Source organism: Arachis hypogaea, chromosome 17, assembly GCF_003086295.3.
Source record: "Arachis hypogaea cultivar Tifrunner chromosome 17, arahy.Tifrunner.gnm2.J5K5, whole genome shotgun sequence".
NCBI classification, from domain to species: domain Eukaryota; kingdom Viridiplantae; phylum Streptophyta; class Magnoliopsida; order Fabales; family Fabaceae; genus Arachis; species Arachis hypogaea.
In genome coordinates, this window is record NC_092052.1 from 13,906,829 (window position 1) to 13,932,082 (window position 25,254).

Consider the following 25,254-nt stretch of genomic DNA (forward strand, 5'->3'; position numbering starts at 1 on the left):
GCGATTTCCTCCATTCCGTGCAGTAGCGTTAGCGTGAGCCATGCGTTCGCGTCGGTATTCGCTGGTCATCTTCTTGGTTTCTTCTCTTTCTCTGCAGAAACTTCATCAAATCCATCCGAATGCTACCTAAAATGAATAAAATTGCACAAAACTCAAAATAGCATCCATAGTGGGTAAAATATAATTAATTCTTAATTAAACTCAACAAGTTAGATGCAAATTTACTAGGAAAAGATAGAAAAGATGCTCACGCATCACTGGCCGTATTATACGTGGATCACTCCTCACAGCCACGTTAATGGAGAACGGTAATAATTAGGATTAGTAATTAAACATTTCACTTTCTTTGCATAAAAGCTTCTACATTATAGAACAAAATTCAAAAAATTTGATCGAGTGGATACATTATTTATAAATCACTATTAGAATTTCCATAACTTTAAATTTTCTCTAGACTCCAAAGAAGCTTAATCTTTTCTATAATTTTTAATAATTAAAATAACCATCCGACTACTTAATGAAATGAACATCCAACATTTTTAATTATATATACTTAAACTAACTTTCCTTGTAAGAATTACAATACTCATCTGCCAGCCTATTGAATTGAACATCCATCAATGAACACGTGAGGGGAAAGCATGGGTGGGGAAGGCATGTGTGTGGTTATGGGGCTGCAGGGTGTCACATTGTTAAAATTTGAAATTTAAAATTGGGGGATTTAAAATTTGAAATTTGAAATTTGATAGTTATTTTGTCATATATTTTCGGAGATTTAGTAGTGGGTAGGAAATAGTTAAAATTTGAAAATGGGAGTAAAAGTTTTTTATTATTAAAGTTTAGGAGGTGTTTTTTATTTTTTAATCCACCGTGAGCCAATAAATCAACCCATTGTATATATTGTCAAGATTCTTCATTATCTCCCTAGCGGCGTTCTTATAATATTACTCATTTTTCTAATTTATCCTCAATTGTTTCCTAAATTTAAAATTGAAACCCTAGAATGTCTGGGAGAAGCAAAGGTAACCATTGTTCTTCGAATGAAAACTTCAGCGAAAAAGGGACTTCGTCGTTCAAGAGGGGTGAAGAAAAAATTTTGTCTGGGAGATGCTTCTGCAGACAGGATGTGATATTGCTACAATCTGAAACCTTAACAAATCCTGAGAGATGGTTCGTTAGGTGTCCTCTATAGAAAGTAAGTCTTTTTGTTTTTGTACTTCTGTTTATGTTAACTTATAATGAATGATTCCTTATTCTGATGTTTCATGCTGCAGATGATGGATTGCAAGTATTTTGTATGGCTGAATGACAATAATGGAGGTTGGGAGGGATTGACAAGAGCCCATATTAGAAAAAATCAAGATAGCTAATGTGCTACCCATGAGGTCAATGTCACTGGGCAAAGAAAAGAGATTGGAGAGAATAGTTTGAAGATCTTGTTAAAAATGGAAAAGTTCCATGGCGAAATTAGAGCTATTAGGTCATGGATTATAACAATTTTCTTTGGTTTGTTGATTTGTGTAAGCTTGAATCTGTTCCAATTAATGAATATGTAATTGTGCGTATGGTGTATGTTGTTCTGGGGCCTTTTGTGGTTATTTGGTTTCAATGACGATGAACTTTAAAATTCTGTTAATATCATTTGTTGTGAAAAAGTCAAGTTGTGTTATGACATTAATGTCCATAATTGTTGATATATTTGATATCTGTGACATTAGATGTAATACATATTTGACAAAACAAGATATATAAATGTTGTAAACTGACAAATCTAGTCGGAAATCTGGTATTGTGCACTAAATAACGAAAATGTGACCTGGAAATAAAACCAAATAAAAGACGTTCATTCCATACGCTATAATAAACTTGAAAATAATTCTAACCTAAGTATTTATCAACAAAAGTCTCAAAATAAGTCTATGAGTTTGATGTCAAAGTAGCAAATCCAAATTACCTAAAAGTACCAATACAAACCATGAACATGAAAGCATCAGGTAGTGCAAGCTCCAGCCTCACTTCCTTAACAGGTGCATCGGCATTGCTATGTGGAAATGATCTCCCTTGGTCATGCTTATCACTTGCAATGTTGTGGAGGTCCTCTGACTCATAACAATGAACACCAGGTTCATCATCTGAGTATTCTCCTCCATCTACCAGAATGAATATTGATGGAGATTGATTCGGATCTGCATTAGAGATAAATATTTGTCCAGTCGAAGGGTTCTCTTAGTATATCTCCTTATCTGTTTCCTCCTACTGCCTCCAGTAGCCTCCTCTGTGTTGTTATTCTGTATTTCTGGAGCATTGACTGGTAGATGGATTGGTAGAAGGGGTGTTGGTTGGGGGGTTGACTGTGGTTCAGGCATGGTTTAGGAGAGGAGCTGATTTTGTGGTAAAGGGACCTATTGGGTGAGCAATTCGTCTTGTGGATTGTCAGAGTTAGAAGGTGGATCTGTGTATGTTGATGACTTTGGTTGGACATTGTTGTCAATGTCAAACTGTACAGATATGTCCCCCAAGTTGCCATGGTCAGAAGGAATAGATGTTGCTGAAAGTGTGTTTGGTGTAGCAGATTCTTCAGATACAGATTGTGTAGGAGGCTACACATTTGGTTCAGGGAGTTGAGAAGGTGTTTCTAGACGTTAGGAGGTGATATTTGGTGGTGGTTGTCTATTCATAAGGTCGTCAAAATTTTGCTTGTTAGTTTCAGATATGATAGCTAAGACTGATGGATTTGGGCTGGCATTTGATTGGGCCTTATTTGTAATATGGGTCTCCTCTACACTTTGCACCTCAGTTTGTACTCCTCTCATTTGAAGAGTTCTCCTAGGACCTTTTACATTTTTTGGAGTTGGAGTTTTTCTAACACAAGTTTTCACCCTCTTCTTTGATGGAGTAACATTAACCTCACGAGCTGCTCCTACACCACCTTCATTCATATATATAACATCTACTTGCTGATGGGGTACTCTGTGTATAATTCAATCTTATGCTCATTTTCCACAGCAGCTTCATATATCTTAACAATATCCATGTGAAATCGTAGAAGTTTCAAACCACCATCAATTTCTATTCCAGGCCATCGCCAGTAAAAGTTGGAGAAAATTGGATACCCAATGTCTTTGGGTAGGTCACTAATGAAGAAGTCATTCAGGGTATACATGTTAACTCTCTCCACCTCAGTAGTTTTACCTTGTACATAACACAACTTGCCATCTGATTCCCTTTCAAGTCTACCTCTATAGTGTATCACTAACATGATATGCGTGGTGGCCATTTTTGTGAATAACAAAAAAAAAATACATAATCATATCTTCTAACATTACCCAATGCCCAAATAAATAAATCATCAAAAAATAAATAAACCATCAATAAAATAATCAGTTTATAACATTACCCAACACCCGATTTTTTTCAAAATTAAGAAGACATGAATAAACCATCAAAAAATAACAAACCATACAAATACACCTACTATTTTTTCCAAATTTTTTAAACTGAAACACAACCCTCACAGTGACAAATTCTATGCGATCAGTGAAATGAAAGAACCCTAACTCCAGTTAACAATTTCATGGTGTACGAGTTCAGTGAAAAGAAAAATTGGTAACTAAAATGAGAAATTAGGCACCAGAACGATAGGAACATGACTTACCTCTCATTGTGAGAGTGACGAGTGTCTTCTAATTATCTCAACACACCCATGAGGATTGTGTAATTTGATGGTTTAGGTGAACTCTAACAGCGGGTAATCACGGGGTTTTGTCTAACTGATCTGTGGGTAAGGTAAGAAACTATTGAACCCTTGTGAATTATTCAATTAGTGAACCTTATGATGATTATAGTGATATTGTGTGAATTAGATTGTGTTCTTGTTGATTTGAAGTTCAATTGGGTGGTTTGGAACAAAATCCGGGTGATTAAGCTTGTGGAATTGGTAATTAGGGGCTTGGAGCTTGTGGAAGAGTGCATTTTTTAGGTGTTTTGAATTTAGGGAGGAATCAGCCAAGGTATGATTTTGGTTTCTCGTAGTTAATTTTAATGTCTCGTGAAAACTTAGGCTAGAAGACTTTAAGATAGGAATGAACTGAATAAATTATTGATAGATTGTGTATATGGTATATGATGTGTGTATAAAAGATGAATGAATTTGTATGTGCTGGATTATGACTTTGATGAGTATAAAATAATGATGATTGTTGATGTATTGAGGGTTGGTGGTGGGTTTGTGAAATTGAATTGAATGGATTGGTTAAGAGATGTGTGGTTTGATTTTGTAAACGATTTGCTATTGGAGTTGGTTAGTTTTGGAAAAAGATTTAATATTGGAATTGGTTTGATTTTGAATTGATTTGATATTGAAAATGATTTGAATGATCGAGAGGTGTTTGGTTTGGTGATTGGGACCCTTGAAGGGTGCCAGAAGTTTGAATTTTAGAGGAGATGCTATCGAAATTTCTATAAAAATTGAAGATTTGATTTGAAGTGTTATTTTAAAAAAGAAAAGAGATTATCATGTGGCTTGTATATTTTGAGACTAATTGTTGACCCTCTATCACAAGATATGTGTAACATCTTCACTATCAGAATGTCACACTTTCGCCTGCACCACTCTGATAGATTGGATTTTATGACGACTCTAATAATATTTAATATTAAAATAGGAGCCTGTTTAAAACTTAAAATATGCATAACTTTTAGAAAGACTTTTTCATTGAAAATACATATATACATACTTACAAAGAATACATATATATACACATAGTATCAATATACAAACTTTACATATCATAAATCATATTCTTCTTACAAAATTTGTAAAGATAAAGGCGTAGGAAAAATAATAACTAAGATAATACAAAGACATCGAATAAACAAAAAATGAAATAAACTCTTTTAGAACTTCGTTGCCCATATCCTGAAAAGGAAAACCTGTAGGGGAGTGAGAACATCGTCCTCGCTGGTTCTCACTATAAGGTTATAGAAATTGCTATAATAAGATACGTAAAATAAAACTGTTTTTAAAGTACAGTGATCCTTGCTCGTCTTGTGTGTCTTTTCATAAACCAAAGGTTCACGTTCAAAAAATCCAAAAATCTTTTTTAAAGAGAACTTGGTTGATTCTTCAAAATCCAAAACCTTTTTCCTTTCTTGTAAAATCTTAAAAGTTTTCCTAGATAGTATGAATGACCAACCTATTCCAAGCATAGGTTCATTAAGTCTATGCTAAACCAGTTTGATTTTTCATACCTTACTAGACCATAAACATAAAGAAGTTACCTAAATTGTATAAATGAGCATCCTAACCAAGCATAGGTTCATTAAGTCTATGCTGAACCAATCAGATATTTTATATAGAACTAGACCTCAAACACATACCAGCCATGGTCTCAGGCCCATCACATAATCAAACACGGCCCCAGGCCTAAACAACTCAATGAACATCCAATCACCACAATCCAAACAATTTTCAATCACAAACACAAGTAAATAGGTTCAAACACAATCAAAGCAGTTATATCAAGTATAGCAATTAGCAGTTAAACATAATTATTTACATAGGCAAACCAATTACAATATGTACACCCAAAAAATGTCACATAGATGCATATGATGAATGTCTGTCCTACTGGCTGTGATATCACATTGTCGGTTCAACTGCCAACCCGACACATTCCAATGAGAATGTCGCCTTTCGGTCACGAATATATAAATGGGAACCCCCACGGATATAGTGCTGGGCACACTACTCACGGATATAGTGCCGGGCACACTCTTGTGATCCAAAAGGATGTGAGTGGGATACTCTGCCTCCAACCTCACATCTACACATAAGCGGGATTAACCAACCGTCCTTACACCGGCGCCGTAACCTCGACAAGCGGGATTAACCAACTGTCCTTGCCAGCCGCAAGCAACTTATCAACAATCTCAGTAATATCCACAATCAATCGGGCTCAAAATCTTATTTCAAAAATCATTCTGGCCCATTTATTTTCAAATAACAAACGTATTCAAGAACCACTTTTTCTCAAATCAATTTTCTTTCAAAACAAAGTCACTTTCCATAACATCTTTCCAAAACTCCCAAACAACTTCAAAACCATGCAAAATTCAAAATCTCTTCTGAAAGACTCAAAATCGTTCGTTTTAAATCTGGATTTGGTCATAAAATTCCTCGGCAGAGTCTCAAGACTTTAAGGGAGAATAACCTAACTCATTTTCTTAAATTCATTGAAAATCTCTAAAACCTTAGCTTCTTGATTTGAATAAATAAAATAGAATTTAAACCAAAACTAAGTCATGTATCCAAATATTCCGAATCAATTTCAAAACTAACTTACTTAAACTAAAACTAAATCATTTAAACTGAAAACCAATTTCAATTTCATTCTTAAATCTGAAACGTTTCCAAAGGCTCGAAAATTATTTTAGTTTTGCTAAATCAAAGTATTAGAGAATACTTCAAACTTTTCCTAAAACGTCGTCAAGTAAAATTATTCAATTGAAATTCAAGTTTCTTTTTAAATTCACTAAAACTCCAATTCTGCTTATTTAATCCAATTCCAAAACATAAGTATTTTCATCTTTAAATCGACTGTAAAACATAATTCTTTTCTTAAATAAATTACATTAAAAAATATAATAACTTTTCCTAATAAATAAGTTCAAACATAATTCATTTATCAATAATTCAAAGCATAATTCCTTATTTTCAAAATAACGATTCAAACAAAGTCTCGAATTTTATAGAAATTTCGACAGCACCTCCCCTAAAAATTAGATTTTGCCACCCTTTTCGGGTCCTAACCAAACCAAACCTCAACCCTTTCCAACGGGTTCAAGATCAAACCAGTTTCCAATAAAACAAAATTCAGACTTTCAACTATTAAAATCATTTCAAATCAAACCAATCAGAAATCTCTAATTTAACAAAAACAGTCAATAATTCAATCAAATAGACAACCATATTCATCCAAGACAAACCAGACAATTCATAAGACTTACATAATCACCAAAAATGCACTTCTCATATCAATATCATATAACAATTCCAATTACAAAAGTAAGTTTTTAGAAAAACCCTACCTCAACAAGCGAAACCACTAACCAAACGCGTCAGAGAATTCCTTTTCTCCTCAGCCCGCAATCAAACGACATCGACTCCGACAATTTTTCGCAACTGTAACAGCCCCAAAAGTACCACTCACAACAGAAACTCGACCCTGAGATATTAACGCTGTAAAACTCAAAAATACATAACTGAATACTAACGCAAGGATTTTTGAAATAGAAACACTTACTGTAATAAGAAAATGAAATAGCAGCGATCTTTGAACTGGTTTGGCAGTAGCCCCGCAGCCACCCCAAGCGACAGCGGCGACCAGTACTTCAGCGACGGCGGCTGTAACAACATGCAGTGACGATAAAGGTTCCCGGAATCTCAAAAGAAATGAAAACCAAACTCAAAACCTTTACCGGCAGTAGATCTCAGCGGCAGCAGAGACGGCGGTGGCTGGGCGCGGGTCTCTCCCTCTCTCTCTCTCTCTCTCTCTCTCTCTCTCTCTCTCTCTCTCTCTCTCTCTCCAGCTCCGCCATGGGTGACAATGACTCTACTCCACGACGGCAGCTCCCTTGCGGCGCGTCTCTCTCTCTCTCTCTCTTCGCAAACGGTGACGGCGTCTGGCAGCGGGGAGGATGAACGACGGCGGCGCAAACAGCAGGATGCGGTGGCAGTCCGCGATGATGGCGCGATCTCCTTCTCTCTCGGATTTTCCTCTTGATGGCACAGCTGCGGCGATAGCGTCTGGTGGTGGCAGCGTGCTGGTAGCTGGACGTGGTGGCGATGGCGCAGGTGGTAGCGACAGTCTCCTTCCTCCTTCCTCTTTGGATCGCAGCTCCCTCTCTTTTCTCCTTCCCATGCTTCCGTCTCTCCTTTCCTTTTCTTTCTTTCCTTCTTTTCTTTTTTCTTGCAGCTGCTGCTGTTGTGTGTGTCGTGTGTGTGTTGTGTGTGTGGGTTGGGTAGCTAGGGTTAGGATTAGGTAAAAAATTAGGGTTTTAATTTGGAGATTTTGGGTTTAATTTGAGTAGGGTAATTTTAATAAAATTGGGGTATAAAGTATTAATTTGAAATCTAATTTAATCTTTAAAATTACTTTAAAATATTATTTGTGGTATTAAAATACTAATTGATTCTCAATCAATTACTCTAATTGGAAATACATGGTAATTTAATTAATTTTCTTTATCCCTAAAACTTAAAGTATTTAATTATAAAAATATAAATTATTTAAATCAAATCATATAAAATTCTTATTAATTTATAACTACCAACTTTATATTTTAAATATAGAAAATAACTCAATAATTGTAAAATTGGATAAAATTCTAAATTAGATAGCCAAACCTGATTATTTTTGAATTTCTAAAATTTTAAATTGTAAATAAAAAATTAATCCATAATTATAGAGTTTGGATAAAAATCTTAATTTATTTCAAATCCAATTAATCAAAACTACCTTTAATTATTTTCAATAAAATAATTTCTGAAATTAAAACTGTAAATAAATATATGATTTGAAATTAGTTCAAAATAGGATTTTTCAAAAGTTCTGGGTCTTATAATATGACCGAGCACTTTAATTCCTCGGGTTCTCCCAGGGGCATGCATATATATATATATATATATATATATATATATATATATATATATATATATATATATATATATATATATATATATATATATATATATATACAAATTTGAGCTTAGGTTGTCTTACGCATGGATAAATTGAGCTTGGGATTTTCCCATGGATATTATTGAGCTTGGGGATGCGCGCACAGAGGGACTATCCACGGTTAGCTACCAGAACATGTCGGGTTGGCTATATAACCGACAGATGATATCATCAGTCATAGGACAGAGATACATCATATGCATTCGTATGTTTTGCTTGAGTGTGCATTGTTTTGGTTTGCTTAACTCTGCTTATCCGCTACTTGTTCTACTTGCTATAACTGTACCTCTATTTGTGTTTTTTTTTTTGTTTTTGTATGTGTATGTTTCTGAGAGACCCTCTCTTAGTAGAGGAGTGATGAGGGTTGTTCCACCGGTGATTCGGAGGTTTAGAGTTGATGGAAGGTACAAAATTAGAATAGGGCTAGAATCCTTCAGTTAGATTACCGATATTATTGGTTTAGAATAAATTTTAAGATTAATCTGAGTGTCAAAGTTCTAGGAATGCCTCTGAGGCACCTCGTTGAGCATCTCTCGACCTGCATTTGAAAAATAATAGAAATATGTATGGAGTGAGAACCAAAACAATACACATTCAAGCAAAACATACAAAAGCACATGATGTATGCCTGTCCTAAGGCTGATGAGTCTCATCTGCCGATTATAAAGCCAAGCCCGACATGTCCAGTAGCTAACCCTGGACAGAATACCAAACACGGAGCAAGTGAGACAACGCCTCAACCCTTGCATCTTACCCGTGTACCTGGAGCAGGGGACAACTTCACCCTTGCTTCTTACCCAGGTGGTGTTACAGTTCTTAACCCAGAGCAAGCGGTAACAGAACTCAACCCTTGCATCTTACCCGAAGTCTCAAACTTTTATCCGGAACAAGTGACCAACACCACGACCCCTTACCCGACTTACTCAACATATACTCGGAGCGAATGGACAATGCCATTGCCTCCTACCCGGTCACACATATCTCATTATCATTATAATTCATTCATATTCATTCAACAATTAGACTTAAAAATCAATTCTCATCATCCTTCATTATTTATTATTACACCTCCTATTTCATCAATAATACATACTCTAAACACAATTCATTCTTTTCTAAATAAAGCAAACTCAAAACGTAATCCTTTTCTTAATAACTCAAAATCAAATTATAAAATCCTTAAAAATCCAAATATTTCTAAATAACCACTTTAAACGAAGCCTCCTATTTTCATAAAAATTTCGGCAATATATCCTCTAAAACTTAGACTTTTGCCACCCTTCAAGGGTCCCAACCACCAAACCAAACACATCTCAATCATTCAAACAATTTCCAGTGTCAAATTATTTCTAAATCAAACTTATTCCAATATTAAATATTTTTCAAAAACCAACCAACTCCAATAGCAAACCATTTACGAAATTGAATCACACATCACATACCATATATACAATCCATTAATAATTCACTCAGTTTATCATTCCTATCTTAAGGCCTTCTAGCCTAAGTTTTCACGTAACATTAAACATTAACTACGAGAAACTAAAATTATACCTTGGCTGATTCCTCCCTAAGCTTGGAACACCTCAAAAACCTCTCCTTTCACAAGCTCCAAGCTTCCAAACATCAATTTTTCAAGCTTAATCACCCGGATTTTGTTCCAAACCGTCAAATTGAACTCCAAATTAAACTCCAAATCAACAAGAACACCATCTTATTCACGGATCAATTGGACAAAACTCAGTGATTATCTACTGCTAGAGTTCACCACTTTGTTCAGATAGAATTGAAGAGAATTCCGAGACAAACACGTGGCCGCTAACGGCTCGTCAATCGGAGCTCCAGATTGAAAGTTATGGAGATGGAATTTTGTGAAGGAGGGTTAGGTTTTCTCAATGTGATTCTCTCTTCTGCGTGCTTCCAACGAAAATAATGGGGAAGAAGGGTTGAACTTGAGTTCATATAAGTGGGCCTTGGGCCTGGTTTAGGTTCGGTTCAATCAGTTTGTCCTATTGGCTCAATTTTGGGCCAAAATATTTAAAATTAGTGTCAAAACTCATATTTTAATTATTTTTATTTAATTAAACTATAAAATTTAATTTTTTAATTTTTTTAAATAATAATTAAATTTATTGGTTAATTATTTATTAACTTCGCAGATTTTACAGCTCCCCATTTTAGCAATGCACTTTTTTTCTGATATTATAAAAGATTCTATCTCTTTAATCTATGCATAATTTTTGGAATTTTATTTCGATGTGTTTGTGCTGATAATTTTTTTGCCCTACTCTATTTGATTTGGGTTTTGTTACCTCCTTCACATTCTCTATGTTGTTAGAGTTCATGGCTTCCCATCTCTTTTTTTTTTCTGTTTAATAAAATGTGCTATCTTTTTTATATATTCATAATGTTAGATTTGTAACACCTTTACTATCGGAATGTCACGCTTCTAGCTGTGCCACTCTGATAGATTGGGTATTACGACTTTAAACCTATTTAATACTAAGATAGGAGCCTATTTAAACTTAAAACCACATATCCTTGTAAAAACACTTTTCCATTATATATATATATATATATATATATATATATATATATGTATGTATGTATGTATGTATGTATGTATGTATGTATGTATGTATATATGCAAAAAGATCAGATACAATACTTCAATATATATATATATATATATATATATACAAACAAACAGATCATATACTCCTATCCCTCTTAAAAAATTGATAAAGATAAAGGCGAGGAAAAATTAATAACTAGGATAATACAAAAATACCGAATAAACAGAAAATGAATATAACTCTTATGAAGCTTCGTCGCCCATATCTTGAAAAGAAAAAACCTGCAGGAGAGTGAGAACATCGTCCTCGAAAGGGTTCTCACTATAGGGTTACATAATTGCTATAATAAGATACGTAAAAATAAAACTATTTTTAAGGTACAGTGATCAATGCTCGTCTTACGTGCCTTTTTGAAATCTAAATAGTTAACATCCAAAAATCTATTTCAAAAGAAAAACCAACTAATTATCCAAAATTTAGTTATAAAAATCTTAAAATCTTTCCTAGACAGTATGAATGACCAACATATCCCAAGCATAGGTTTAATTAAGTGTATGTTGTAAGAGTTTGATTTTTCATACTTTACTAGACCACAACATGAAAGCAGTTACCTACGCGGTATAAATGATTATCCCATTCTAAGCATAGGTTCATTAAGTCTATGCTGAACCTGTCAGATACTTTATACAGAATTAGGCCTCAAACATACTAATCACTACCTCAGGCCCATCCAATCCAACACGGCAGTCGGCCCAAACAACTCAATCATCAACCAATTCATCACAAACCAACCAATCAAACACAATCACAATTAAAAGTAATTACCACAAGTATAACAATTAGCAATTAACATAAGTATTCACATAGGCAAACCAATTATAATATACACACTCAAACAATGTCACATAGATGTAAATGATGAATGTCTATTCCTATTCAGGCCGTGAGCTCACATGTCGGTTCGTTGCCTAGTACCCGACAGTGGTATCTGAGATAAGCGTTACGTATCGCCGTCCCTACCTCGGCCAACGTCCCTTCCATGAGCGAACATAGTAATTATCAATTTGTTATTCAAATTCAAAATTCGTATTTCTCTTACAAAAATTTCATGTAAAATAACATTTTAACCAGAACTTATCTCTAATCCAGTCAAGCATGGCTTCCGGCCCAAATCAAACCAAACCACCATCACCGTTATCACCAATCCACCATCAAATACTCAAAATAGAAAATCAACCACAAGCACAAGCAGATACAAGGCAAACACATTTAAAGAACAAGTACAACAAGTATCACAGTTACTAGTTAAACATAATTTATCAGATATGCAAACCAAAACAAACAAGCACACACAACCAAATGCAAATGTACAAATAAGTATGATGCATGTCTAGTCCTATACAGGCCATGAGCTCATGTGTCGGTTTGTTGCCCGATTCCCAACATTGGTCATGAGATAAGCATTTCGTACCGCCGTCCTTATCTCAGCCAACGTCTCCTCCATGAGTGTTACGCATCGCTGTCCTCATGGGGGAACCTTCCTTTCGGTCTCCAGTGAGCGTTACGCATCGCCGTCCTCACTGAGCCGTTCTTATAGTTTCAAGTGAGCGTTACGCATCGCTGTCCTCACTAGACACTTGGCACTAAGGCCTAAATAACATTCAACTCTATTTTAATCTTTGCCCTCTGCTCTACTGTGGCAGAGATCCCTCTAGTTAATACATTCTTTCAATCTTTATTATCTGCTCTCCTGTGGCAAAGATTCCTTTTCTTAATAAACCAAACTCAAATCATTTTTATTTAAAACCAACACCAACTTCAAAACCATTTCAGATTTAAACCTCTTTCAAAAGACTAAAAAGAATCATTTATTAAGTAAATCTCATGGCAGAGTCTCGAGACTTTAAGGAGGATGACAATCAAACTTGTTCTTTAAAATTAATAAACTCCTTGAATAATTCCTTAAAATGTAGTTCTTTAATCAAACTCAAAACATAAAGTCTTCTTTAATGAGTAAAAACTCAATATATAATCTTTTCTTAACAAATCACATTCAAAACATAAAGTTTTTCCTTAATAAATCAAACCCAAACATAAATCTTTTCTTAATAAATCAAAAACCAAATAATACGATTTCTCAAGTCCAACCTTTTCTAAATAAATAAAGTCTTAAGTTTCATAATAAAATTTCGACAGTATCTCCCCTAAAACTCAGACTTTGCCACCCTTTTCAGGTTCCAACCGAATCATTCTCAACCTCTTTTCAATCATTTTTAATAACTCAAACTAATCCCAATATCAGAAATCATTTTCAAATCTCAATTCAATACCAACAAATCAAACCACTTCCAATGTCAAAATCTTTACCGATTCTCAAAATTATTTTCGATAAATCAATTAAACTTATTCCCAACATCTCAAATCGTTTCAAATGCGGATTTATTTCTAATATCAAATTAACCCCAAACCAAGAAAAGAAAATTATTTTACATAGTATTCAATCAAACCGACTTTCCAACTCAATAATTAGAATTTTCAGCATTCCTAAACATTCAAGAAATCAAATACATACCCATCAAATTCAGTCACAAATACAACTCATACTCATCATTTAGTCATTGAAAACAATCATAAATTATTGCAAATACACACTAGACTTCTATGGCATTCATAGTTTAAAACAGTTAATTTCAAAATAAAATCTCCTACCTCAGCTAGTCGAAATCCACAAAATTAAGCGTGACTCTAACTTCGTTCCAACTCGCAGCAGCAGCAACGGCTTTAAACCGAATCAGTAACAGCAATGCCATCAAACAATTTGCAGTGGTATTGTCATAACCCTAACATATTAACATCTCAATATTCTCGATCAACCATGAAAACAGAACGGTAACAATGAGGGTTTTGGAACAAGGACAACTTACTAAAACTTGAAAAGAATAGAGGAATGGAGTAGCAGCAGTAACAACTTTGTTTAAGCACAAGCAACCCCACGGCCACCATCACGGTAGCAGTGACTTTGGCACACAAAAGGGAAACCAAAAACAGAGACAAGGCTGAGCAACTAATTGAGACGGTGGTTCAGCAACAGCAGCGGCAGTGACTCTCGCCAGTGACAGCGACGAGCTCCCGTGACGATGACGGCGACTGGATGCGGCGGCGGTGATAGGATCGACTTCCCCTCTCTCTCTCATCTTCGCGCACTGTGTAAGACCCAAAACTTTTGAAAAGCCTTATTCTAAATTGATTTCAATTTAATTATTCATTAAAGACTTTAATTTTAGAAATTATTTAATTAAAGCTAATTAAATTAAGTTTAGATAATTAAATTAGAATTCTTCCCTAATTTTATAATTGTTGAATAATTTTCTATATTTGAACTATAAAATTTAGTAATTGCAAAATAATAAGAATTTTGTATAAATTGATTTAGAGAATTGAGATTTTGGAATTTAATCTATTTTAATTTTTATGAATAAAGAAAATTAATTATATTATCTCTAATTATTGAATTAAAGTCTTTATTTAAAAATAATTTATAAATTGATAAATAATTAAATAGTATTTTTACAAATATTATTAATGGATTAAAAGTTGATTTTTGATTTTCAATTACTCCTAATTTTAGTGAAATGACTGAACCACCCCTAACCCTAATTCCCAAATTGGGAACCCTAACTCTAGTAAACTTCCATGGCTGTCGCCGTTGAGCTCGCAAGTGAGAGAAAAAGAGTTCGCAGGTGAGAGAGGAAGGTGTTGCGCCGCCGTTCGTTGCTATTCAGCCACCGCCACGCCTTGTCGTCGCCGGAGTTACCATCGCCGCGTGCCACCGCCGCTTCTCACCGCCGAGGGGAAGCCTTGTCTACGTTGCTGCCTTAGTCGCCGGTGAGTTGTGCACCGCCACCAGAGTTGAAGACAGCGCCAGCCTTGCTCTGATTTCAATTCTCCTATTCTTGAAACTGTAACGCTTTAAACCTTGCTCTGTTTTATCTTGTTCTTCTGTTCCTTCCTGGCTTAATTATAGGACTATGGGTTACTGTTTTAGTCGTTGCTGGTTTACCGTTCGAAAAGGCATAATTGATGCTGAGATTGTTGTTGTTCTTGCTCCGAGAGAACTAATGTCACTGTCGCTGCTGTTGGTTCTGAATCCTATTACATTGATTCTGGTTTGCTCTTCTCCTTGGTTCTGACCTATTTGGCACGTTCTATTTTGTCACTTTTAATTGCCATGTTCTTGTTTTAATTCAATTCTGGTCTTTGAATTGTTGTGAATCTTCCAGAGCTATGTTTGCTTTTGATTCTTATCCAATTCGAATCCTTGTCTTGCTGCAACCATCGTCACTGCCATAAGAGATTGACAATGCTGCTGCTTTAGTTACGTGCTTGCTGCTGCCATAAAAATTAGAAGAAAAGGGAGTTACCACGTTTAATCTATGTGAATTCAACTAATCGAGGTAGGGATTTTTCTTAAAATCTAATTTACATTACAGAGTTGTGATAAATAGATATTGATGCAAAAAGATATATTTCTGTAATTATATTTGTCTTGTGGATGTAATGGATTGTTGGACTGGATTATTGGGTGCTTGATTGCTTGAGTGAAGTACGGTTGTTGTTAAGAAATGGATTTGGAAAGTTATTTACTTGATTATTATGAAAAGTAATTTTTCTTGGTTTGAAGTTAAACCGGTTTGATTTTGAGTCGATTTGATTTTATAAATAATTTAATACTTGAGCTGGTTTGGCTTTAAAAAGAGTTTTATTATTGGAATTGGTCTGATTTTGAAAATACTTTGATATTGGAATTGTTTGAGATTTGGAAATGGTTGAGAAAAGGTTTGAAAAGTGTTTGGATGGGACCCGAAAAGGGTGGCAGTGTCCGAGTTTTAGAGGAGATGCTGTCGAAATTTTATAAAATTGGAAGTTTTATTTAAAGTAACTAATTACAAAGATTTTTTTTAAGCATTATACGTTTTAAGATTGATTTGCCTATCAAAGAAAGAATTTTGTTTTGGGATTGAGATTGTTAACGAACAGAATGAAAAAGAGGAGGATGAGGATTTTATTTGAAATATGGCTTTGAAATGAACTTGGAAATGAGATTTGGATTGATGAATGATTATGATGTTGAGAATGTTGAGATGTGAACTTGGAATTATTCATATGGCTTATGAATTTGAAATATCTGAGATACGAGGTTCCCTGGATTAAGTGCCGTGGCTTGCCACCACGTGTACCAGGTTGAAAACTCGATACTCTGTTAACCCTACGATGTAAGTGGGTGACCGGGCACTATATAAATTCCCGGGAATGTTACCCTCATTGAGTAATATTGATTGTTTGAGAAAAAGCTATGCATAGACTCTTGGGGATGTGTAACATCCTAACTACCAAAGGCAACGCTTCCGGCTGCGCAACTCTGATAGCTCGGATATTACGACGACACTTATACTATTTAATACTAAAATATGAGCCTGTTTAAAACTTTAAACCGCAATACCGTTCCCAAAAATACTTTCGTTCGATAACGTACATCCACAAATACCATACAACTTACAAAAGCTCATAAAGAGTACATCCATATATATATATACACATATATATAATAATAATATTACAAGCATTAGACAATACAATTCCTATCCCTCTTACAGAATATCTCAAGATAAAGGCGAGGGTACAAATAATAGTCTAAAGCAATACAGAGCATTTCAACCACAACTAAATAAACTCTTCGTAACTTCTGCGCCCATATCCTGAAAGGGGAAAAAATGTAGGGGGGTGAGAACATCATCCTCGAAAGGGTTCTCAGTAGAGGGTTTTTAGGAATTACTGTAATAGGATACGTGAAGATAAACCGTACCAGTGATTAATAACCGACTTATGCCTCTTTTCAAAAACAACTGTTTACAATACAAGTAAAGTCGGAAATCTTTTCTAAAAGAAGAACCGTTCAATTCTCAAAAACTCAAAAGCCTTTCAAAACGGTTTACCTATGCGGAACCAAAATAGCCTTTCATAATTTTATTCCAAACCAGAAACACAAAACCGAAATCAACAATCAGTTCATCTCTTTCCAACCACGGCCCTAGGCCCAAACAATCCAACCAACAACCAATCACCACAATCCAACAGAGTCCCAGATGCAATCACAGATAGGAAGTTCAAGCACAAACAAATAGTTATTACAAGTAGAACAGTTAGCAATTAATCACATAGGCAAACCAAGTATAATATGCACACCCAACCAATGTCACACAAATGCATATGATGCATGCCTGTCCCTAGTGGCTGATGATATCATCTGTCGGTTATAGAGCCAACCCGACAAGTCCTGGTAGCTAACCATTGGACTGTCCCTCTGTCGTGCATCCCCAACTCGAGTTATACTCATCATAAACTTGATCATAATCATGATCCATATCCATCACCCTCACTGGTGAATATTTATCCATCACCATCACTGGTGAATATTTATGGGGGCGAGCTCATCCAGGCCTTTTACAGTGCCCGGCCACACTTACGACATTGGGTTAACAGAGCTTCGAGTCTCAACCTGGAGCACATGGTGGCTAGCCATTGCTACTACCCAGGGAAACCCTCATCTCCAATAGTGGAAGTGCAACATCACAACTTATCAATATCTCAGCATAAATGCTTTCATTCTCAATCATGGATCAACATCCATCTCAGCCATTCGGCTCACGGTTCAATCCAGAACCAGCCAATATTCATATCATTCAAGGCCATTCCGGCTCACGGTTCAATCCAGAACCAATCAATATGTATAATCATACACAGCCATTCCGGCTCACAACAAAACAGCACTTCCACATTCAAAATCATCAAATTCATGAAACCGGAATTTAAGCCATAAATCATTTTCTCAATTCATTTCACTTCGAAATCAAGTTTCAACTCTTTTCAGCCTTTGCTTTAAAGATCTCATTTCTCAAATCATTTCGGCTCATAAGCCACTTTTTCTCAAGGTAAATTCCCCTTTTAAAAACAATGCCACTCTCGGCATCCTTTTTCCAAAACTTCCATAATCATGGCAAGTTAAAAGCCTCTTTGAGATATTCAAAATCACCCATCTAACAATGGGATTTTATAACAAAAGTTTCTCGGCAGAGTCCCAAGTCTTTAGGGGAGAATATCATAACTCATTTCGCCAAATTCATTTAAAATCATTAAAACATTGGCTTTCTAATTTGAGTAAGCAAATAGGATCTAAGCCAAACCGAGTCATGTAATCATTTACTTCTTTCAAAGCCGTTTCCTTTACTTAGGCAAAACCAACTTCAACCCCCATGATAAATTCTAGAATGTTTCAACTGTTCAAAATTGTTTTAGTCTTGCAAGAATTCAGAATTCAAAGAGTACTTAAAACCTTTCTCAAAACATTTCAAAGTGAAACTTGTCAATAGACCTTTAGGTTCTTTCAAAGTCATTGAAACTTCTTTAATTGAAACCCCCAAGTCAAATTCAAAGGCATAAACCCTCTTCACATCCAAACAGCTTTAAAACACAAGTTTCATCTAAATAACCTTCTTCTGAAAGAGATACAATGCCTTTCTTAAGAAGCAAGACTAAATCACAATTTCCTCTTTATTAATTCATTTCGAAAGCATGAATCATCCTTTTCTCGATAATTCAAATAAAATAGTAGAAGTCTTTAACTCATCATTTTCCAGACAACATTTCAATAAAGACTCGGATTTTATAGAAAATTCGGCAGCACCTCCCCTAAAATTTGGACTTTTGCCACCCGGTTCGGGTCCCAACTAAACCGTTTCTCATTCCTTTTCAACAGCTCAAAACCAGAAATCAATTCAAAAGCAAACTAAATCCAATAGTCGCCTCAATGGCATACCTCAAGGAAACCATTTCAAAAATCAACTCAATATCAACCGATTTAACTCATTTATAAAGCTTTAAAGAATCGGTTCAGAAATAAATCATTTATCAAAACCAAATCAATTAAAGCAACACAGGCTGAATTTCAAGAGTATTCTATCTTTCACATCATCAAAATAATTGACTCAATTCAAACCGATCCTCAACAGATTAAACTCATTTCAAATCTTTAAAGAATCAACTTCAAACATTACATTTCACAAGCCACACAATAATTCAGCCAAACCAACATCCATAGTCATTCGAGTCAATCAAATAATACATAAGGCAGATACAATCACCAAATACACAATATCTCACATCAGTACCCATATGTAATAATTCCAATAATAAACTATAGTTTTCGGAAAGCGCCCCTACCTCGGCAAGCAAAACTTAACCCAAGCGTGTCAACTGAACTCTTTTTGCTCTGCCCGAAATCACCGGCATTCAGAACCCGACTCGGCTTGCTCTCTCGAAAGCAAAAACAGCTACAAGCGGCATAAGCAAACCGGATTCTAACTCCTAAAACCATTAACATCGCAAATACTTTATTACACGGAACAGAGCACTAACGCAGGGCTTTTTGAAAATCGAAATACTCACTGAAATAACAAAACGAAGCAGCCACAGCTCCCTACCAACCCGGCAGTGGGCTCCGTCAGTAACCCCAAGTGACAATCGCGAGCAAAAACACCGGTGACGGTAACTGTAACAACCACGCGGCGTTAACAACCTTTCCGAAATTCCAACAGAACAGAAACCAAACTCAAAAATCTTACCGGCGGTGGAACACGGTGGCAACAGGGTCTCAAGTGACAGAAACTCAGCCCAGAGCTCCGGCGGTGATCCCGGAAGTCACAGAACCACTCCTGGCGGTCAGGACACAGGGGCACAGCTTCCTCCTCCGACCGTGACACCTGCGGCGGCCTGAATCCTTTTCCGGCGACAGTGAGAACCCCAACAGCGTGGCACGGTTCCGTCTGCTCCATAGCACAACGGCGACTGGACCTCCAGCTCGCGTCGTCCTCCCTCCCAGCGGCGCTCAGTCTCAGCCTTCCTCCCCGACGCGACGCGGCGGCGACCGGCGTAGTCCGTGGCCCCGTGGGTGACGGCGGTGAGGCACGAACTCCCTCTCATGCGCCGCCCTCCACTGCTAGCCTCTACCTCTCCTCGTGCAAAGATAGCAACGACGGCGCTGGACTCGCGGCAAGGACGACGGCGCGGATGACTGGATCGGCGGCAAATCGGTAGCGCGACAGCGAGGAGCTGGACGTGGTGGCAGAATGCGGCTGGCATGTGAGCTGCTGCTTCCTCGGTGCTCTTCCTCCCTTCCGGATCTCCTTCTCCTCTCAGTGACACGGCGCGACTCATGGCTCCGTGGATGGGACGACCCTGACGGCGCGGATTGGTAGCAGCGGCAGCAACGTGGCCTCCTTCCCCCTCAGATCTCTCTTTCTCTTTATTTCTTTCTTTCTTGGAGAACAAAGGAAACTGTGTGTGTCGTTGTTGTTGCTGCTGCGCAGCAAAGGCAGTGAGGAAAGGGGTTGGGCTGCGCAGCGTGGAGGAAGGATGGAAGGGAATGGGTTTAGCAAAATTAGGGTTAGGGGCATTATAGTAATTTCACATAAAATTGGGGATAATATAGTAATTGAAACCCAAATTAAATTCAACACTATTTGTACATAGAAAATACTATTTGCTCATCAATTTCACAAATTATTTTCAATAAAATGCCCAAATCAAAATAATTAGAAATAATATAATTAAACCCCTTTATTTTTCCAAAATAGCAGTATTAATATTTAAAATATTACTTATCTAGTCCAAATCATATAAAATCCTTATTATTTTGTAACTACCAGCCTTATACCTTAAATATAGAAAATAATCCAATAATTATAAAATTGGATAATAATCATAACTTATCTCAAGTTCAATAAATCAAAACTTGCCTTAATTATCCTTAATAAAATGATCTCTGAAATTAAGGCTATAAATAACTATATGATTTGAGACTTGATCATAATAAGACTTTTCAAAGATTCTGGGTCTTACAGGATGCACGTCGGGGGACAGTCTAAGTACAATTCAGACTTGTCGGGTTGGCTGGATAACCGACAGATGAGCCTCATCAGCCATAGGACAGGCATGCATCATATGCATTTGTATGCTTTGCTTGGGTTTGAACTTGTTTTGGTTGGCCTAGTTGCTAAACTGTTCTTAACTGCTACTTGAACTATTTGCTGTAACTGCTACCTGCTTGTGTTTTCCTTGTCTGTCTTGCCTGTGTTTGTCCTGGCGTGCTACATTTGAGAATGAACTTGGATGCTGAATTAATGATTGTGTTGTTTGATTGCGTGGTTGACTTCTGATTGAGATTTTCTTATAAGAAAGGAAAGATTTCGGATTTCTGAAAGATTTAACATTGTTTCTTTGAAAAGGGTTTTGAACGATTTCCTATTGGTTTTAAAAGATTCATAAGGCAATGATAATCACTGAGCTTGAAAACAGTTTCTTATTAAATATCTTCTTATGACAACTTTGAAACTCCGTGGTGAGACCGTGTGGTTAGGTTCTCACCCCCCTACAGCTTTACCTTTTCAGGAACCAGATGAAGAAGCATTAAGAAGAGTTATACTACGTTTAGTTTATATGTTGTTGTATTAATTAGATTATTTTTTTCCCCTCGCCTTTGTTATTACAAGTTTGTAAGAGGGATAGGAATTGTATGTTTTATATGTATATTATATTGAATTATTATATATGGAGTCTTGTATATGAATCTATGCCTGTTTGTAATTTTCTTAAAATAAAGTATTTATTTCCGGTTTTCAAAGAAATTAGCGATACAGTATCGAGTTACAGGCTCCTATTCTAGTATTTAGTATGTAAAGTAGTCGTAATACTTCTTGCTATCAGAGTAGCGCAGCCGGAAGCGTGATTTCTGATAGTGAGGGTGTTACATTATGGTATCAGAGCGGTCTTTCCTGTAGAGCCTGAGGAATGGACCGATTATGCTTTAATTGCATACTCTGAGTGTCTGTCATGTTATAGGTCTTGTCCGAATAACGAGAATTAGAGCTTTATGCACATGACTGTCTTTTGATTAACACTGTTAACTTTCCATTGCATATCTGTTGATATTAAGTCTGGCTAGCTTAATATTAATGGTTTACGTATACGGTAAAGTTAATGGGTTATCATTGACAAAGTTGAATTAATAAGCGATGTGGTTCACGGGTTCTGGGAGCGTTAGAAATTAATTTTTGAAGTTAGTTCCATTTTGATGTGTAATCTTGTTCATGTCGTGTAGCTTAGTACACCGTTCTCTCTTTTATTGGTTATGTTGGAATTCCTTGTTTTAGATTTTTCCTTTTAAGATATGATTCGACTCTGTTCCTAGCGATACTTATTCATTCCTATATATATATTTCTGCTTGATTATAATCCTGATTATTCACTTAAAATCATTTGGAACTTTTACCTTTGATGTTGCTCATATTTTTCTTCACGAATCACGAGTTCTTCTTTCGAGTTGGTTTTGAACTTGTTTCGCAAGACAATGGTCCTTAATTCTTTGAAAAACGTCAGATGTTATTCCTTGATTAGTTTACACCGAAGGTAGGTACTTTAATCATGTCACATGATGCGTGTGCTGCTTATCCTTCGATTTACCATCTTTTACACTCCTTGTTTCAATTCTTTTTGGAACCTGATTTGATTATTTATCATTATCATTATTTATGCATTTCTTCATAAATTTTGTATCTTTTTATTTGATCCTAAATCTGTTCTAGCATAACACATAATTCTTAATACGGTAGTGATTTGAAACCGTGAGAGTTACGATTCGTAGCAAGCTAATTGTGTGATTTGGTTCTTCTACTTTGCCTTCTACAACTTATGCGTATTTTGCCCAGGTTACAATTTTTGATCCTGTTTTTCTCTAAATAAATAAAGTACTTCCCTTGGTAAAAATTTCGAATTTGTCTTGGTATGAGATAACAATTCTAGTAATATTCTTTCAATGTTTTTGTTTCGGAATCTTCGTTGAGAAGAGTTTTGATCTTTTTATTTTATCTATACTCTTATTAACTATATAAGAACACTTTACATTAGATTTCTTTCTTTGAACATAATTTGATTCTCCTCCAATATTTACTCAAATTTTTATATATGTCTTTACTTGATTATGTACTCTAAGATTCTTGATAAGAAATTTTTGCTTCTATTCTAGTTAATCTCTAATTGACAAACTTCAATTAATTTATTTTAAATTGGATTGTTTTCACACAATACCTTATTAAAACTTATCGTAATTATTTTGGGAAAGTGACTTCATTCCTTCATAAGGTTACAACTCGATTTTCCCTTTCGGTACATCTTCTTGTTTTTGTACATCCTGTAAGACCCAGAATCTTTGAAAAGTCTTATTATGATCAAGTCTCAAATCATATAGTTATTTATAGCCTTAATTTCGGAAATCATTTTATTAAAGATAATTAAGGCAAGTTGTGATTTATTGAATTTGAGACAAGTTATGATTTATTATCCAATTTTACAACTATTGGATTATTTTCTATATTCAAATTATAAAGTTGGTAGTTGCGAAATAATAAGGATTTCTATATGATTTGGATTAAATAAGTAATATTTTAAATATTAATACTACTATTTTGGAAAATGAAGAAATTGAGTATATTATTTCTAATTATTTGGTTGGGACATTTTATTGAAAATAATTTATGAAATTGATGAGCAAATAGTATTTTTATACATTATTATTAATGGATTAGAATTTATTTCTAATTACTATAATATCCCTATTTTTATTTAAAATTACCAAAATGCCCCTAACCCTAATTTTTGAAAGAGAAACCCTAACCCTAAAAACCCTACCCGGTTCCCCTGACCCGGTACACCTAGAGTACCTAATGCAGCAGCAGCAGCTGCAAGCTGCTTGAAAGAAAGAAAGAAACAGGAGTAGGGAACGAATTGAGAGGGAAGGAAGAAGGAAGGTTCGCCGGCGTGGAGAGGGAAGGGAGCTCACAGTGCCGCCGTCGCCCTCACCGCGTCGCGCCGCCGCGGCAGTCCACGCGTCCTTGTCACCGTCGCGAGCCTCCTTGCCGTCGCCACCATGAAGCCGCCGATCTAGTCCGAGTAAGAGAGAGATCCGAGAGGGGAGGAGGCCAACGCAGCCGCCGAGCCCGTCACTGTGCCGATTCGTCGCGCGAGGAGCTCGTGCCGTCGCCGATCATCCTTGCGCAGCATCAGAGGCAGAACCGCGACCTGAAGAGAGCGCGAGCCATAACCACCGATGGAGAAGGAGGAGCGAGCGCGGAGAAGGTGAAGTCGCCGCTGTCGCCGGCACCTCCATCCCGCGTCACCGCCGAACGCGCCGTGACCTCTGCCGTCGCCAGTCTGATTTGCTCTGCCGTCGTGCCGTTGAGGAGAAGGCCGTCCAGTCACACCGAACAGGAGAGACAGAGAGATCTGAGGCTGAGCTGGGGTTCAACCACCATGCCCAGCCGTGCTTGCGTCGCCGGCGCCGCCTCGGTTGGAACTGTCGCCGTCAGAAAAGGGTCCAGGCCGCCGCTAATGGAGCTAGCCGGAACTGTTTCAAGGTTTTGCCGCTTATTTAGATCCTGCTCTGTTTTGGTTAGTGGCGTTATCATTGTTCTGGCCGCCGGAAAACCTTGCTGCCGTCACCGGAAAAGTATGCCGGTAAGGGTTTCAAACTTGGTTTTCATTTCTTGTGAGATTATGGGAGTCTTATTGTCGCGGCATGTTGGTTTCAGTCACCGTCGCCGGAGTTGGGTCGCCGCAGCCGCTGAAGGCGGCTACCGGGGCTACCGCCCAACCGGTTCAGAGGCCGTTGCTGTTCGGTTCAGCCGTTCTTTCTTAGTTTCAGTAAGTATTCCGGTTTCGAGAGCTCTGCGTTAGTGTTCTGTTCTGTGTAATAAAGTAATCGTAATGTTAATGGTTTTAGGAGCTAGAATCCGGTTTGCTTGTGCCGTTTGGGGCTGTTTCTGCTTTTG

The 25,254-nt window shown here is 36.5% G+C and overlaps 1 long non-coding RNA gene across 1 annotated transcript; it reads left to right on the forward strand.

Moving 5' to 3' along the window:
- Positions 1-15,381: 15,381 nt before the first annotated feature.
- On the forward strand, positions 15,382-21,858 carry LOC112762855 (uncharacterized). Its single transcript, XR_011875759.1, has 3 exons — positions 15,382-15,483; positions 15,598-15,771; positions 21,807-21,858. It is a non-coding gene; the product is annotated as an uncharacterized lncRNA (long non-coding RNA).
- The last annotated feature ends 3,396 nt before the right edge of the window (positions 21,859-25,254 follow it).